Here is an 18737-nt window from a genome sequence, read left to right on the forward strand (position 1 = left end):
ATACAAAGATGTTGGTTTTGGCAGTTATATCATATGCAAGGTTTCTGGATAATGTGGCTCATCAGGTAAAAATGCTGAAAGCTCTACCATTGAGTCAAAGCATATAAATAAGTTTGTTATTCTTCTTCTTTTTCAAGTTTTTGTTTCATTTTCTTTAATTGTTCCCGACGTGGGTTTATTTGTCCATTGGTTGTTTTTCATTTTCATTTTTCTCAGTTTTCTGTAATATATAAGCCGATTCGTTTTCTCTCAGTTCCGTATCAAACTGTTGCTCAATTCATTAATGGCAGAGCACATGAATTGCATACCCTCAACCAAGTCTTGTGGGTGGACCCTTTCTCTCATGTTCTACTTCATCATCTATTCAACCTATAATAAATAAATTAAATGTATCTAGGACATGTGTATTAATAATTTAATAAATCGAGCCGGCTCACGAGCTAATGGGCTGAGTTTATCCAAGTTCAAACTCGACTCATTTAATTTGAGTTTAATTTTAAGCTCAAGCTCGATTCATCAGCTCACGAGCTCAGCTTATCGAGCTATTAACGAATCGAGCTCGAGTTGATTTATGAACTGGCTTGACTTACTTTTAACCTTATATATAAGTAATTTTTTTGAATTTAAAAAATTTAATTAGACTTGGTTGATGAAAATATTTAAATACGTAACAAGAACTCATCATTTTAAGCTAAATCCAGCTTTAATATATTAGAAGAAATAGATAAAATGACCAATTAATTACTAAGATTTGAATTAGATGTTGGCCCATGTAAATTAGATTAAGTAATAAGTACTAAGAAAATGAAATTAACTTATGTTGCTGATTTGTTTTTATAACAATACATAATATACATATTTAATTTATACACATAGTTATAATAATACTTTANNTAAATAGTCAACGTAAAAAAATACTTTTGCTAACATTACGTAAATATTCAAATTCTATTATATAATAGATAAAAATAATTTAATTATTTTCACCGTTATTAGTACTATCTCTCTTAAAAGGTACTTTTATGTATGTAATAATAATTGATTAATTGTACTCTTCAAGATTCATCGTTTCTTTCTATAAATGGCTTTTATGTTTTAGTGGGATTTTAATTTTTGATTAATAATATAATTAATGATGATGATTTTTCATCATTCAAAAATTAACTATTTCAAGACACCAAACAAATTAAGGGATACATTTTTTTGGTATTAAAAAAATTAATTAATTAATTATTTTTTTTTTAGTTATTCATAGTATTTTCTTATTCAATCGATAAATCAAAAATTAAGAGATAATAATTAATTTATTTGATCAAAAAATCAAGAATTAAGAGATAATAATTAATTTATTTATTCATTTATAAATATGAGAAGACCTACTGCCCATAAAGAGAAGGGAGCAAACATCGCTAAGGGATACTCTTCAAAAATACTATAAATTGATAAATACTTTAACTAGTATTTACTATCTACTTAATATACTAAAATTGGATTTTCTTTTAACTTATGATGGTCAGATGTCACTTTTTTATTAATCCATTTTTCCTTCAAAATGATTGCACTATTTGTTCTTCTAAATTTATTTTAAAAAAATATCTTTAATTAATATAATTATATTATAATTAGTATTTAATGAATGATACATAATTATACTAATTTAAAAAAGGCCTTTATTATAAGTATATCAAATCAATATGATATGATAAGATAATAATATGCTAATGGCATGAGTTATTCTAATCATAATAAAATTCTTTTCAATGCACAGGTTATTTTTCTCTTTTTTTTTTTTACCAAAGATAGAAGACTCGAATCCGCAACATGCATAGCTTAGAGGAGATGGCAAGCGGATCTGGCAGAGCAGAGGCGGCAAAGGAGCAAGGCGTAAAGAGAACGACGTTGAGAGATCTCGAGACCGCAGAAAAAACGATGATGGAAATGAGAGAGAGAGAACTCCAGTAATTATTAGGGTAAACACAAAATGAGATTGAGATTTAGTAGAGAGAAAGAAGGGGCAAAGCTACATGAAAAAGTATAACGTATTGCAGCTTTGTTTAAAATCGTTGCATTAACCGCCTCAAAATTAGTAGATAGCGGCTAATTTAAAAACCGCCTCAAATATGATGTTGCCATCTATCGCCTTTTTTATAGTGTATGTATACCTCTTTCTTTTCAACTTATTTTAAGAAAATATCTTTTTTATAATTATATAAAAATTAATATTTAATACATTATTATACTAATGTCAATCATTAAATATTTTTAATCATTCTAATTATTATATTAATTTATATAATTCTAACTCTCAATCATTATGCAACTTAATATATACGTTAATACAAGTTGATACTAATTATTATATTAATTGTATAATACTAATTGTCGATCATTAATATTTTTAATTATTATTTTTCAATTATTATTTTTAATCAAGCATAATTAGTAACAAATTGATACATACATTAATGGTGATAAATTGATATTGATATTAATTAATTAATTATTTAATTAATTAATCATAATAATAACAATAATAATAATAATAATAATAGAAAAGGTCTAAACAGCACATGCACACGCTATATTTTTAAAAAGCAAAATATATTTTTAAAAAGATTAAGATATCAATAATTAAAAAAAAATAAACATAATTCTATAATTCTAATTGTCATAAATATGATACTAACGTTGATAGTGGTAAATTGATATTGATATCAATAATTAATTTCTATAGTTATTTTTGTACTACTAATTGTCATAAATATGATATTAACGTTAATAGTAGTAAATTGATATTGATATCAATAATTAATTTCTATAATTATTTTTGTACTACTAACCTAGGTTATATATAGTGTTTCTTTTGCCATTTGTGAGTCTAAATTTAACATGCAAAGCATTCTTTTTTTTCTAATTTGTTATTATTCTTTGATTGAGCAATTGTTTCCAAGGAGCTTTGTAGGTCAAGTTCAAGTCTCATTCCTTCCACGCTTTCTACGTTTGTCAGAAAATATTCGAAGGGAGCATCTATTATTGAATTTTCTCAATTTAGGTTTAATTTTGGAAAATTTGTTCAAATTTGAAGATGCAATTTCAAATATTGGTACTATATTTAAATTTTCTTCTCTTAAACTTTTGTATTAAAATAATTTTATAACATATTGTGATTTTTTCAGAAACTACCGGCCTTTTGGTGTATCAATGCAATGTCATTGAGAAAAATAAAGGTCAATTTAGTTTGACAATTTTAACAAGAAGATTGTTTGAATTTGTACGGATTCTAAATGTTCGATCTTATGATGTTATTTCGGTTGGTTGTCGTTACTAGAATGGCTCTAATCTATACCTATATATCTAGGGACTAGAATAGCTTAAATATTATTTAAATAATTTAGTTCTAATATTAGTATTTGATTAAATTAGTTTTAGAGAAATTTAAATTGTTGTCTCAATTTATATATTATGACTATTCTTTTTGGATATGTTATTTTTTAATTTTTTTAATACGAAATTTCTTTCTTTTTTCGATTTTTAAGTTTATTTTTTTATATATATATATCACCTTTTTTTATTTTTTATATTTCAGATTAGTAATGCAATTATTAAGAAAAATGCACTTCATCAATATACTAAAATGATTAAATATTTAATTATATTGTGTGGACACAAGATTGATTAATTAAGATTAAAGCGTGAAAAAAGAAAAAGAGTCACAATACGTAATTTTGCCTTTCTTGTCAATGTATAAAAATACGCAAAAGAAAAGAAAAATTAAAACATCACCATTTAAAATAAAAATAGTTAATCATCATGCGTATGAAAGGGGATTGAGAAATATGCATGGATAGAAAAAATAAAAAATTATTGCACGATTGTAGAATAAAAAATAATCATATATATAAAGAAATAATCATAACAAAAAAATTAATATATGTGACTTAAATATTTTTATGTACAATTAATATATATGTATACATAAATAAAGAAATATTCAGAATTATTTAACAAAATTAATATATACATATACTTATTTAATAAAATAAATATATTCTGAGAATAAAAAAATTATTAACTAAACAATTAATATATACATATAAATAAATAAAAAATTATTACTTATGAAGATTATTATGCGTATGATGGTATTAATGAAATAACAAAATCATTGAATGATTGTAGGCTCAAAATAAAATATTCATAATCAGAAAATCAAAAAATAATTAGCATATGTGACTTAATATATATGTATATTTAAATAATAAAAAATTTAAAATTATTTAAACAAAATAAATAAATATATCCTACCAATAAAAAAAATTATTGACTAAATGATTAATATATATCGGTAGCATAAATAAAAAAATCCTTAAATAAACAAGAAATAGTACGTTTTTTATTTTGGGAATAAAACGTAAATAATTATAATATAATAATTTATTTAATTATTAATATTTATAATTATTATTTTAATCATAAATTCAGAAAAAAAAAGAAGATTAACAAAAACGATTAATGATTATATTAGAGTTGTTACACTTAACACCAGATTAAGAAAAAACGAACGTATAATATATTTTTTTTTTATTAATCAAATTATTATAATTTAAATTAATTTTAATAAAATAATTTAAAATTATAATTTCAACCTTATCACGTGCATGGTACAAGTTATTGAACAATTTATTATCACGTGCATGGTACAAGTATATTCTCCAAGATAAATATACTATTTTAACCTACAATTATTATTCTTTATCAATTCTTTTATTTAAACACTATTATTATTTATTAATTCTTTTTATTTTTATTTTTCACATTTATTAAAAATTTATTTTCAATATTTTAAGTATTATTTATTGTTATTTAATTAACTTATTTTTGGTATTTAATTATTAAAATTTTAAGTATTAACTATACTCCAATTGCGATATTAAAACTTTGAACATGACCTCAATTTAATTTTGGACAATATCGAAAACAAATATATATATATATATATGATATTTTAAGTATTAATTATTGTTATTTATTAACTTATTTTAGGTATTTAATTATTAAAATTTTAGATATTAATTATACCCTGTTTATAGTGTTAAGATTTTAGAGATATAATTCCAATTTAATTTTGAGTAATGTCGAGAGCAAATATTTATATGATATTAAGTTAGGAGAGTAGATTTTAATTTTACATAAAATAATATAATAGATATTATTTATTTATTTATTTAAAGTAATAACTAAATTTATTATAACTGTAATACAATTATCTTTAAACTATTAGTATTATTAGTATATTTTTTAAAATATTGACATATTATTAATATATATAATAAGTAATAGTGAATTTTCTCTCACATATTTATCATTTAAAAAATTTATAATTTTGACATAGTCTTTATTCTATTTTTTTTCCTTTTTCATATCTAATGGCTACTGTCTACTATCCTATCAATAGTATCACCTATAGTAAATTATACTAAGAAAAAGTATGAAAAATAAAGACCAGAATTATAAGACTATAGAAAGTCCCATCCAAGTTTGACAAGAACAAGATGGCTTACATAGAAATAGTTTTTTTACTAAATTAGTTGATTCTTTTACTAAATTTTTTCAAGTAATGCTAATTTCAATTTATAAATAGAGTTTAATTTTGATATACTGACAGTGTAAAACGTTCCGTTCTTTTGGATGACTATTCACGCATTCAATGTAAAAAGTCGTTATTTTTACTGATGTGTCATTATATAATTGGATGGATGTGTAAAACTACTTTACATTGTCAGTGCATCAAAATTAAATTCTTAAAAATATTTGTAATTCGTATTTTAAGTTAATTTTATAAGTACGCCATTCCACAAGTCAAAGACAATTCTTTTTAATAGCTTTGTAGAAGCTAATAGCTTTTATATTTAATTTATTTTGTAGTACGATAAAATTTATTGTTCAATCAAGAACTATTTGATAAAAAATGTTTGAGAATGAATTGGTATAAAGGAAGGTATATGTTTTCTCAAATTTTGAGATTGAAGAATCAAGCGGAATTTAATTTCTTATATTTTTCACTCATTTGTTCTTAATTTGATACTTTTAATTTAATTTTTTTTGTTCAATTAGATGTTATTGGACTCTTGAGCGGAAAAAAAAAACTTATATCATGGTAAAAAAATAAGAAGAAGTGACTAGTACATTGTAATTGATCTTCATGATTTACAGTACGTATGTAAAATTTTAATATTTTAATGTGAATATTTTTTTTGGTAATAATTATGTGTTGCAATGCAAAATCTTTTTTTTTTCTTTATATATTACTACTTATTTCTCTTAATTCTCGCTTTCATATAGAAATGAGAAAAAAATAAGATGCACATTGTGATATCAATTTACAATCTAATTAATTGATCATCTATGTGATCACTAAACAACCGAATACATAATTATTCTCTAATTTACAAAATTTAACAAAGATATTGATAAGCATATTGGTTTAGCATTTATTTATATATTTTATTTATTTATGTTATATTTGTAATCATATTATATCTATTTTTATCAATATATGTTTTTTAAAAAATATCGTTAGTGTTAGCACATGGTGTATTAAATAAATTGAATGATAGAAACACGTAACTATTTTCTTTTTCAGTCGAGATTCAAAAAAATATTATAATGTAGACTTACAATATCAGTATATTAATAATGAAGTGGAGATAAAAATGTAATATCATATCAATTTTTTTTAAAATCATAATTGTAATTAATGATTGAAATCATAATTTAAATATTTTAAATGGGATAATTTTATTTAAAGAATTCATAATTCAAATATAATTCTTATACACTTAATAGTTACATTTGAGTTAATACACTTAATATTATATTTAAAAAAGAATGAACAATACACATCATATTACTTATTTATTAATTAAATTATTATAATTTAAAATTATAATTTCAATCTTATCACATGCATGACCCGAGTTATTACACTTGTTTAGTGTAAAGACTTAGGTATTATATTCAAAAGCATTATGTTATGTAACTGCCATTGATATGCTTCTTTTCGGTTGAATTTTAAAATTGTAAATGAAAATTGAGTCTTACTAGAGAGACAATGGACTATTTATATAATATGTACAATGGGCTATTGTAACTATTTAGTGCAAAGAGTTACGTATTATATTCAAAAGCATTATGTTATGTAACTGCCATTGATATGCTTCTTTTCGGTTGAATTTTAAAATTGTAAATGAAAATTGAGTCTATTTATATAATGTGTATAATGGGCTATTAAGTTACAAAATAAACATCCTCCATATTATCTAGAATAATTATCTAAGTACTAAGAATAATAAACATCTTCCCAAAAACTTAAAAAGCTTCAACTGATGGAAAAAAGTAACACTAATGGTTATATCTCTAATACTCTTTAAACCTCCATTGTACACATTGTACAAATATTCTATTGACTCCTCATACTTTCCCATAAAAATTTAGTGTTAGACATTTATATTGTATAAAGTCACATCTTTTTTTTACCTTAACCACCTTATTAGTGATAAAGATATATCATTCAATATTAATATAGTAACATTTTATAACTTTATAGTCAACCACATAATTATTTGATTTTTCACCTTATTTCAGGATACTTTTTTTTAAGGATTATTTTAAATAATATAGTTCAAAATAAACTTTATTACTAACTGGAAAATATAAAATTATTTCTAAATGGATTTAAAGAAGTGACCGAAACTTTTATAACCAATTGAGTAATTTAAATCATGACTTCGTTCGAGTTTGGAAAGTGGCACATATGTATTGGAACACATCAAATGCTAATTTTTTATTTTTTTGTGATATTGACACACACTAAGCTAAACTATTTTGGGTTCCAATTTTCAGCAAAGTAATATGCATAGGGTAGAACTTTTGTCATTGTGTGCTGTCTGAATAGGTTCTTTCAACCCTTGATATCCACAAATTCGGTTATTTAACAATAAATATTAATTGATAATAGGACAATAATATATAAATTACAATCACCTCACTTATGAATAAACAAAAATTATACATGGCACCGGCTGTTTATAAAAGAACATACTCATATATTAATATTTCCTTCGATTAAAATTCATGGGGTTAAATGGCACGCTTACAAACATGGATTTACAGAGGATTAGTATTATTATTATTCCATATAACAACCCAAATCAGTTGAGAAGCATTCTCATATCATGACCGCTAAAACAGATTCAAGTATAAACTCAAATTATTACAAGATCAATCATCCAAATAAAAGAAAAGTGTTTGAACATAAACCAAAACAGCTAGGTTCAAAATGACAGATAGTTGCAGCTACAAAGCTGAGCAATGCTCTGTGGTATCTGAAAATTGAAGAAAAAGAAAGAAACAACATAACACTTTGATCAAAATACAGCCCAAACAAAACAAAATCAGCTTAATAATATCAACAGACAATATAATTGTGAAGAAACAAAAAGGGTAAAACAATTTGAGATTTGGAAGGCAATAAATGGTTACACTACAATCTCACTAGATAGAAGCAAAAAAGTGCCCAACAAACTGAGTGATCATCAAAGTATATGCAATTTCACTTACCAAATAACCTCAACCCATGTGTTGAGCTACTATAACAGCAATTTCCTCCGGAGGTTTCATGGAGGCAAGTAACAAGAACCTCCGATTCACGTAGGAGGACTATGAAAGGAAGGGGATTGTTGACCCCGATTTCAAGCCGAAAGCGAGGGTAGGGGCTGATAACAAACTCCACCGCACCGATGAGCCTTCTAGTTTCGCTCATTAGCGTGAAGTCCTGAGGAGTAGGTGGAGCATTGAAAATTAAGGAAATTCAACAAAATTAATTTGTTAAAAGAAATCCCCTTTTTGACAGCAGCTTTTCTAATTAACAGACTTCCTACTAAAGTTTTAAATATGAAATCCCCTTTTGAAATGCTTAATCATGTTAAACCAGACTATTCATGTTAAAGATATTTGGTTGTGCTTGTTTTCCACATTTGAGACCCTTTCACAAATCTAAACTAGATTTCAGGTCTGAATTATGTTTGTTCCTGGGTTATGCTCCAGGACCCAAAGGTTATAAATGTCTTACTAAAAGTGGTAAAGTTGTTATAGCTCACAATGTTATCTTGATGAAAAGTTATTTCCATATTCCTCAATGTTCCCTTCTGTATCTAATGCTTCAGGATCTGTTTTTCCTTCATCTTCTAATACTGATTCTGCCTTGTCTTATCCATTTCCTCTATTCACTAATCCTGTTATTTCTGATTCTGCTATTTCTGCACTAGAAAATTCAGGCTCTGCATCAGACATGCTAATTCCAGCGCCAAAGATTCATTACATCCAACTATCCCCTCTCATGATGCATCAAATTTACCTCCTTTACCTACTAATACTATGCCTATTTCAGGAATTGAAATCCCCTTTCCACATCCATCATCAACTACTGATCCCACCACTACTAATACACATTCAATGATCACTTGTTCTAAGTCTAACATTCACAAGCCTAGAGTTCTTCCTACAACTCCAACGTTCTTCTATTCTCCACCTCTCAAGAACCTCACTGACCTTTGATACCTTATAAAAAAAAACAAGAATTCAACGAAATTAATTTATATTACCTCTTCAATAACAGAAGAAATGGTACTTTCTTATTCATCTGCCGTATAAAAATCCTGATTCAGCTCATCTTCATCTTGATTCTCTTCAATTCTTGCTCTCTTATTTTCTGGGGATTCCACTTGGAATCTGCCGTTGTGAATTTTGGGTTAAATGTTCGCTGATTTTGAAGAGGATTTTGCTTGTTAATCGAGGATTCTTCAACTAATTTTCGTCTCGTTTTGTTCCAGGTATGACGCACAGCGATGATGACGTTCTTGGTTTGGGAAACAAGACTTCTGGCACCAAGAGGAAGTCGCCGAGTGACTCGGAGGAAAAAAAAGGAAAGGGAGGACGGAGGAAGTCTTGTTTCCCTTTTCTTTTCTTACTCCGAGTCACTCGGCGACTTCCTCTTGGTGCCGGAAGTCTTGTTTCCCAGACCAAGAACGTCATCATCGCCGTGCGTCATACCTGGAACAAAACGAGAATTAGTCGAAGAATCCTCACTTAACAAGCAAAGTTAACCCTCTTCAAAATCAGCGAACATTCAACAAAAAATTCACACATAAAAAATATTTTTGTTCTAAATCTAGATCCAACTTTATGCATATAAACCAAGGTTCTGAAAACCGGATCGGCCATCAAACTGCTTTAGTCATTGGTTTATTGGTTCATTGATCCAACCAGTGGTTCAACCGAAAAAACCGTTTTAGAATAAAATAATAAATAAATTATAAAGGACCAAAGATGAGGGTACTCCAAGAACTCCTATTAGATGCAACAGCATTGAACATTATCACATATTCTCACACACACATACAAAGCCTTAACTCAAAGAACAACCACAGCAAGTGACTTGGAAAGAAAATGTAAACACCGAAACAATCACAAGCATACAGAACATGTGAATATTATTATAGCTCTTCTAATGCGTCTCCGAAAATATCCCAAATCAAGAAAACTACATAATCTGATCCACTTGATTCAGAAAGCTACATATATTAGAAAAATTAAGAATCAACTAAAAGAAAAAGAAAAGGAAGGCCTGGTTGATTCGATTCAATTGCCGGATATGAAGAATCAAACAGGGCTGAGAAGCTGACAGTTTAAATGTTAAACATAGGTAGTGCAAATTTTAACAAAGTTCACCACAATGATTAACAACAACAAAAAGCACTGAAGGAACACTCAGTAATATAGGCAGTGCAAATTTTAACAAAGCTCATCACAATGATTAACAACAAAAAGCACCAAAAGAACAGTGAATCAGTAACATGGGCAGTGCAAATTTAAAATTTAAAAGTTATTAATTTAAAATTTATCATCAAATACAATCAGTGAGCAAAGCCAATTAATCAAGCACTGACTGAGCATTCTGTTCTGATTCTGTGACTGGGAAGCAACAAATTCAGCAACAAGTTCAAGTTACAGCAACAAATTTAACAAATCCTAGTAAAGTCCCGATTTACAGCAAAAAGGCAAATTTATTGATTACCAATTCAGCAACATGCAGAAATACAGGGAGAAGGGAAATCTGGAAAGTGAGAACACTAAACCAAAACATTAACCAATAATCACAAAACACTAAACATTCACCCAGCAATTACAAACAAAGCCAGCAATTACAAACATTAGCACATTATAAAACATTCCAAAACACTAACCTTCACCCAGCAAAACCAGCAACTACAAACAAAGCCATCAGTAAATTTGAACAAAAAAATTAAGAGCCATCAGCAACTAACAGAGCCATCGAGCCATCAGAGCCATCAGTAACAGAGCAAAGAATTGAAAGCAACAGACTAACAGAGCCATCGAGACATCAGTAAATTTTAAAAAAAATTACAGCCATCAGCAACCAGCAAATACAAGACAGATCCATCAGCAGCAGACAATTACAATTTACAAAACATTACAAGAAAAATGGAACAAAAAATGAACAACAATTTCAGAACTTCAAACGAAGAAGACCGAACATTCAGAAATTAAAAGGAAGAAGCGGAGGCAAAGAATTGAAAGCAGGGCCACTAACCTGGGTTCCGTGCCGAGAAGCCAGCGAAGATGAAAACGACACGGGGAAGAGGAAGCAGGATCCGTTTCTTTTTTTTTTTTTGTGTTTACAAATTAAAAAATGGCGTCGTGTTATTCGAACTGCCCAGTTATCGGTCCGGCTCAGTTGGTCGAGTTGGTTTAATGGTTTTTTAACGATTTTTCCTCGAATAGTTATAGGTGGAAGATTGGATTGCTTTCATTGTCGGTTTTTAGTTGAACCGGTTTGACCGATCAATTCGGTTCAAATTTTAAAATCATGATATAAACCAAAAACATTAGAAAATTCAAAATTATTAGATAGAACTAATGTGAAATCTTAGCATAGAACGTAAAATCGAATTTTTCAAACTAAAACTACACAATAGAAAAAAAACGAATTAAAATTCAAGATTGAGCTGTTGCAATTGTAAATAATGTAATAATGATTTGAAAGAAAACGTAAATAGCGAAGAAAATACAGCTGTTGCAATTGTAAATGATGTGATAATGATTTGAAGGAAAACGTAAATAGCGAAGAAAATCCAAATCAAGAGCACTAAAAACGAATATGGAAAGGATGTGACTGCATAATGATTGATCAAATTGCAAACATCATTTACTTAAAAGATGTGAGATATATTTTCAAAATATGTGAAAAGCTATTTTGAAGAGTCTCATCTTTTCATAGAGTTGTGACTTATTCAAAGGTTGTAACTATTTGAAAAGTCTGTAACTATTTGAAAAGTCATAAATGTTGAGTACTTAGCTGCATGTTGCATGTACTCCGTATCTATAAATTTTCCTCATTTCATTATTGCTGAACTAATCCATCTCAACACTTTTTTATGCGCAAAAGAAAGAATAGAGATTTATAGATACGGAGTACATGCAACATGCAACTACGTACTCAACATTTATGACTTTTCAAATAGTTACAACCTTTGAATAAATCACAATTCTATGAAAAGATGTGACTCTTTAAAATAGCTTTTCACATATTTTAAAAATATATCTCACAAAAGATATATCACAAAAAAAAAAATTAAGTAGCAACGATAATAAGATGTTTAAGGCTAAAAAACAATGATAAAGATATTTGTAAATAAGAGCTTACAAATAATGAAAAAAATGACTATTGTTGAATGTGTGGCTACGTATTTTGGATCTGGATCTTTTGGAAATTGGGAATTTGGGGATGATAACTGTTCAGAGTTGTCCATTTATTTTCATCAACGGCTCTTATACAAAGACATGTTATCTAACCAATATTTTAAAAATCAGACCGAACTAGCTGGTTTGACCGGTTCAATCGTAAACCAGAGACATAAACCAATATTGCTGAACTAATCCATTTCAACACTTTCTTATGCATAAAAGAAAGAATAGAGATTTATAGATATGGAGTACATGCAACATGCAGCTACGTACTCAACATTTATGACTTTTCAAATAGTTACAATCTTTGAATAAGTCACAACTCTATGAAAAGATGTGACTCTTCAAAATAGCTTTTCACATATTTTAAAAATATATCTCACAAAAAATATATCACAAAAAAAATTAAGTAGTAACGATAATAAGATGTTTAAGGTTAAAAAATAATGATAAAGATATTTGTAAATAAGTGCTTACAAATGATGAAAAATGACTATTGTTGAATGTGTGGCTACGTGTTTTGGATCTGGATCTGGATCTTGAAAATTGGAAATTTGGGGATGATAACTGTTCAGAGTTGTCCATTTGTTTTCATCAACGGCTCTTATACAAAGACATGTTATCTAACCAATCTTTTAAAAATTGGATCGGATTAGTCGGTTCAACCGATTCAATTACAAACCAAAAATATAAACGGTTTGGTCTGATGTTTAATACCAGAAATTATAAAATCGGATTTAAATCATTAGACCGGTCAAAAACTGGCCGGTCGAACCGGAACCGGATCTGGAACCAGCCAATTTGAATTAAACGGCGCAGTTTCGCACTTAAGGGAGAAACAAAACGCGCTTCTCCATCTCCTTCCTTATTCCATAGAGCAGAACACGGCCAGCCTCAACCAGGGAAAAACCGTAGCTGCCACCACCGCCGCAGGGAGGAGCCGTGTTTGCCGCTGTTGTCGCAGTCAGGGGCTTGTCTCCTCGAATCTTCATGCGTCACAGTCAGGGGAGTTCTCCAAGTCTTCGATCTGTTCGCAGTCACCAGTCCTAGGGGCACCGCTTCTTCCTTGAGCTCGGCGGCCGTCGTGTTGTCGCCATCTGAAATGTTTGTTTTACAGTTTTAAATGGCAAAGTGATGCAAAAAGTGGGTGTGGAGGTTGTAGGGTTGGGAGCCCTAAAGCTCACTGGATTCCTTAGAGAACAAATGCAACAGAATAACATGAGTTTTGAATCAATGTACACTGTTCGAACGCTAAAAGAGGTGCTAAACTACTAATACCATTGCTAATTTCTTTTGTGACTTTCATTGTTCTTTTCCCCTTATGATTTTTCTCTGCAGTGTGGTGAGAGGGACTATTTCTACATTGAAATAATCTCAGTGATATTGTCTGATATTTTGTTGGTTGCATGGTAACAGAAGCTATGCTATGTTGCTATTGATTATGAAGTAGAGCTATCTAAAGATACACAAGCATCATTTGAAAAATGCATTATAGGAAAAATGCATCTCAATCATCTAATAAAACTTAAATTGCAATTTATTTTTCTTCCTTTCTTTGCATTATTCAAGAATCAAGATCATTAGAAATCATCATGCATCTTTTAGTTACATTGCAACGTTTCAAATTGACGATAATTCTTGCATTGTGTTAATTTGTTTGATTTCAATTGGATCATCAAATCATGCATTGATGCAGGAAATGATGGAAATCATGAAGCTCCAAGAACTGCTAAAGTGAAGCCAAGCCTATAATCTCTTAAACATGGTTTCCTACACTATCTCTTGAATCCATAACTTTATTATGATTAATGTAGTGGCTTGTTTTTTGTATTTGATGGACTCTGGCTTTATGTTTAATGTTTTTTAATTTGGTTCCTTATGAATAACGATCTTCTTTTGCTTTAGTTAGAATATGTATTCATCATAAAATGCTATATAATTTATGTTTTCGATTTGACAAAACTGCGAGTGTAACATCTGCAAAGGTTCAGGTGTAAGTGTTAGGTAACACCATATTTAACATTGGAATATGTCAATTATAGATATTAGTTTATCAAATAAACCTTTTCGTTATCATTAATTAGAATATAAGAAAGATTTAATCAATAATAATCTTATATGCCAATTTTGGCCTTCCTAAGCCGTGTAAACAAAATCCTGTTCATATGACAATTTTTTGTTAAGAGTTTTAGTTCATCGCTGTGCTCTGCAGTTTCTACGAGACATTTAGAATGAAAACAGGTTTAAATCCTAGAAGAGATTGTAACTGTTGTAACAAAATTCAACGCCATGGTATCCGGTTTGTTCCAGTTGGCCTGTTGTCCGAGCCGGACTTGTTAGCGGCTGAAAAGAGGGAATCCAAGGCCATTAGTCTCCAACAACTGCACAGAGGAGCTTCTGATAGTGGACTTTCTGATCTTAACAAAATAAAGGAATGTCAAGAAAGTGTTGCTATAAAACCTGTAAAGAAAATGAACAAGGTATACAAGAAAGAGTTGCATTCTTATTGCTCACTGCTGCATTTAGGAGCTTGTTATCAGCACAAGGGATGCACTTCTACTACTTATTGTTCCAAGGAGTGTCATTCCTCCTTGTAGGTTTGGATTTAATTGGAGAACAAATGAGCGATCATAAGAATTAGTTATTGTTATTATTATTAAAAAGATAAACAATTCAAGAGGCCAACCAATTGTGGAATTGCTGCTATACAAAGATGTTGGTTTTGGCAGTTATATCATATGCAAGGTTTCTGGATAATGTGGCTCATCAGGTAAAAATGCTGAAAGCTCTACCATTGAGTCAAAGCATATAAATAAGTTTGTTATTCTTCTTCTTTTTCAAGTTTTTGTTTCATTTTCTTTAATTGTTCCCGACGTGGGTTTATTTGTCCATTGGTTGTTTTTCATTTTCATTTTTCTCAGTTTTCTGTAATATATAAGCCGATTCGTTTTCTCTCAGTTCCGTATCAAACTGTTGCTCAATTCATTAATGGCAGAGCACATGAATTGCATACCCTCAACCAAGTCTTGTGGGTGGACCCTTTGCTTCCTTAACAAAATTCTCTTTTTTCTACTTTTGAGGGACTTTGATTCCTAAATCCATCATAACAAGGATACTCCTTTTATAATCAACATTAGTAAGAGATCATGACAAAATCTCCACATCTATTATAATGAAAACAAATCTTAATTTTAAATTGCCACATGAGTTTGCATGACCACCACCTCGTTTTTTGTTCCAATAAAACATACATTCTTGTCCACAGTTCGAAGCTGTTGAAAATATTATAAGGTTTTAAGAATTTCTCATTATTTTACAACAGCTACAACTAGACACTTGTTAAGTTGATATCTATGTACTTTTAAATCATTTTTGAAGGTGAAAATGTAAGTATGAGTATCAGGTGAAGGTGTAAGCCTGAAATTTAAAGTGAAAAAAGGATCCAACTATAAAGCTTTTATTATCTTCTGATGAATGTACTTTATTGCTTTTGAAAACTTACTAAATCTTAGACCATCTCCGGTAGGAAATTTATCCTAGTCCCTATTTATGGTCCATCTGTCATAAAAATAACTTCACATCAACTTTTGCGTCATAAACAGTAAATAAGAACTCAAAGCATCTCTCTTCTCCATTAGGAAGAACTAACTTTAGTCCATGTTGTGGTCTCACTTAATTAATTTATTAAAATATTTGAAATTAATTTTTTTCAATAATATAATTTAAATATTTAAATTTAAAAAAATTTAATATTAAAAGATATTAATATTAAATAAATTCATATATAACAATAATACACGATATATAATTCGGGGTTATACTAATTTGTAAAATTACTTAATATAAAAAAATAATTAAGCTCTATAATTGACGAACAAAAAACTTAGAAGAAAATGAAGAAGAATAGTAGAAAGTGTGAGAATAAAAGTGTATCTAACTAGTATATAAATAATGCTGCCGGGCATTTCGGAATGCAGGCCCTCGTACAAAGCAGAAGTGCAGGAGCATTTGTTCTACGCGTCACTCTCTTCTCCATACACATCAGAATCCATAGGTATAGATGTTTCTCAATATCCATACCAGAGAATTTGCCAAAGTTGAAACCCTCTTTTTAACATATGCAGGGTCCAACTACTGGAAAAGAAGAAGAAGAGACAAGAGTTCCCGCACACTATCCAAGAGAAAAGAGGCACGAGTGAGACAAGAGTTTCCACACACTATCCAAGAAAAAAAAGGCACGAGTGAGTCCCCTGAACAAGGACTTTCTCCCTCCAATAATAACTTGCCACATGGTAAGTTATTATAATTATATTAATTAATTAACTAATAATTAATTAAATAATTAAATTATAATTATTTAAGTAATAATTAATTAGATTAAATAATTAAATTTTTATTTAATTAATAATTTATATTAATTAAATTTATTTACATCAAAAATAAATTTAATTTTTACACTTTACAAAATAATTTTTTATTGGATTGGTTATTTTTATTTTTAAAATTTAAAATGCTAACCACATTATTAAAATTAGCAATTATAAAGTTAGTCGTTACAAAATTAGCCGTTGAAAACTAGCCGTTACTATGTTACTATTATTATTAATAAATTAATATTTTATTACTCTATATATACTAATTATCACACTTTTTTTAATAGTAAATTATTTTAAAATTTAAATATTTAAATTACATTGTTGAACAAAATTAATTACATTAATTTCAAGTATTTTAATTAATTAATTAAGTGGACCAGAACAGAAACTAAAGTTAGTTCCTCCTAATGGAGAAGAGAGAGATGTTTTGAGTTTCTATTTACTGTTTATGACACAAAAGCTGATGTGGAGTTACTTTTTATGACAGGTGGGCTACAAACAGAAACTGTAATGAATTCCCTACTGGAGATGGTCTAAAGCATCTCCAATGGGCCAAATTTTGGAGCCCTGCTACTGTTTTGTCAAAAAAAAGAGAGTTAGACCATCTCCAGTAGGGAACTCATCTCAGTTCCTGTTTATGGTCCACCTGTCATAAAAAGTAACTCCACATCAGCTTTTGCGTCATAAACAGTAAATAGGAACTCAAAGCATCTCTCTCTTCTCCATTAGGAGGAACTAACTTTAGTCCCTGTTGTGGTCCCACTTAATTAATTAATTAAAATACTTGTAATTAATATAATTAATTTTTGTTAATAATGTAATTCAAATATTTAAATTTAAAAATAATTCACTATTAAAAGATATTAATATTAAATAAATTCATATATAACAAAAATACACAATAGATAATTCGGGGTTACACTAATTTGTAAAATTACTTAATACAAAAAAAACATAATTAAACTCTATAGTTGACGACAAGCATTGTGAAATTGTCATATGTGTTCAATCAAGTCCTCCTTCAATTATCTATGCTGCTGCCTATTTCGAAGTTGGGCATTTTTTTGAAAAAATTGATGGTATAGTGTAAAATCTACCTCTCCTAACTGAGGTTGTGATAAGCCATTTAATTATTATAATTATTATTGAATTAATTATTATTAATTAATTAACATAACTATTTAATTAATTAATATTTTATATAACTATTTATTTTTTTACCTAACTTGCCATTTGACAAGTGTTGATTGAGCAATGGGAGTCCCCATTCAGAGGGACTCCCTTTTCTTGAAAACAGTGAGGGAACTCACTCTCTCTTCACTCCAATGCTCCAATTCCTCTTTTTCTCTGACTACATAATAAGGGGCTTTCCATTGGAGATGCTCTTATAGCCTTGGAGTGGAACTCAGTTGAGTTCCTTCACACATTTCAAGACGAGGGAGTCCCTCTGAATGAGGACTCCCATTAGCGAACCTAAATTTGCCAAATGGCAAGTTAAATAAAAAATAAATAATTGTAAAAAATATTAATTGTTAA

The sequence above is a fragment of the Arachis duranensis genome, chromosome 5 (genome assembly GCF_000817695.3).
Source record: "Arachis duranensis cultivar V14167 chromosome 5, aradu.V14167.gnm2.J7QH, whole genome shotgun sequence".
Taxonomy (NCBI): Eukaryota; Viridiplantae; Streptophyta; class Magnoliopsida; order Fabales; family Fabaceae; genus Arachis; species Arachis duranensis.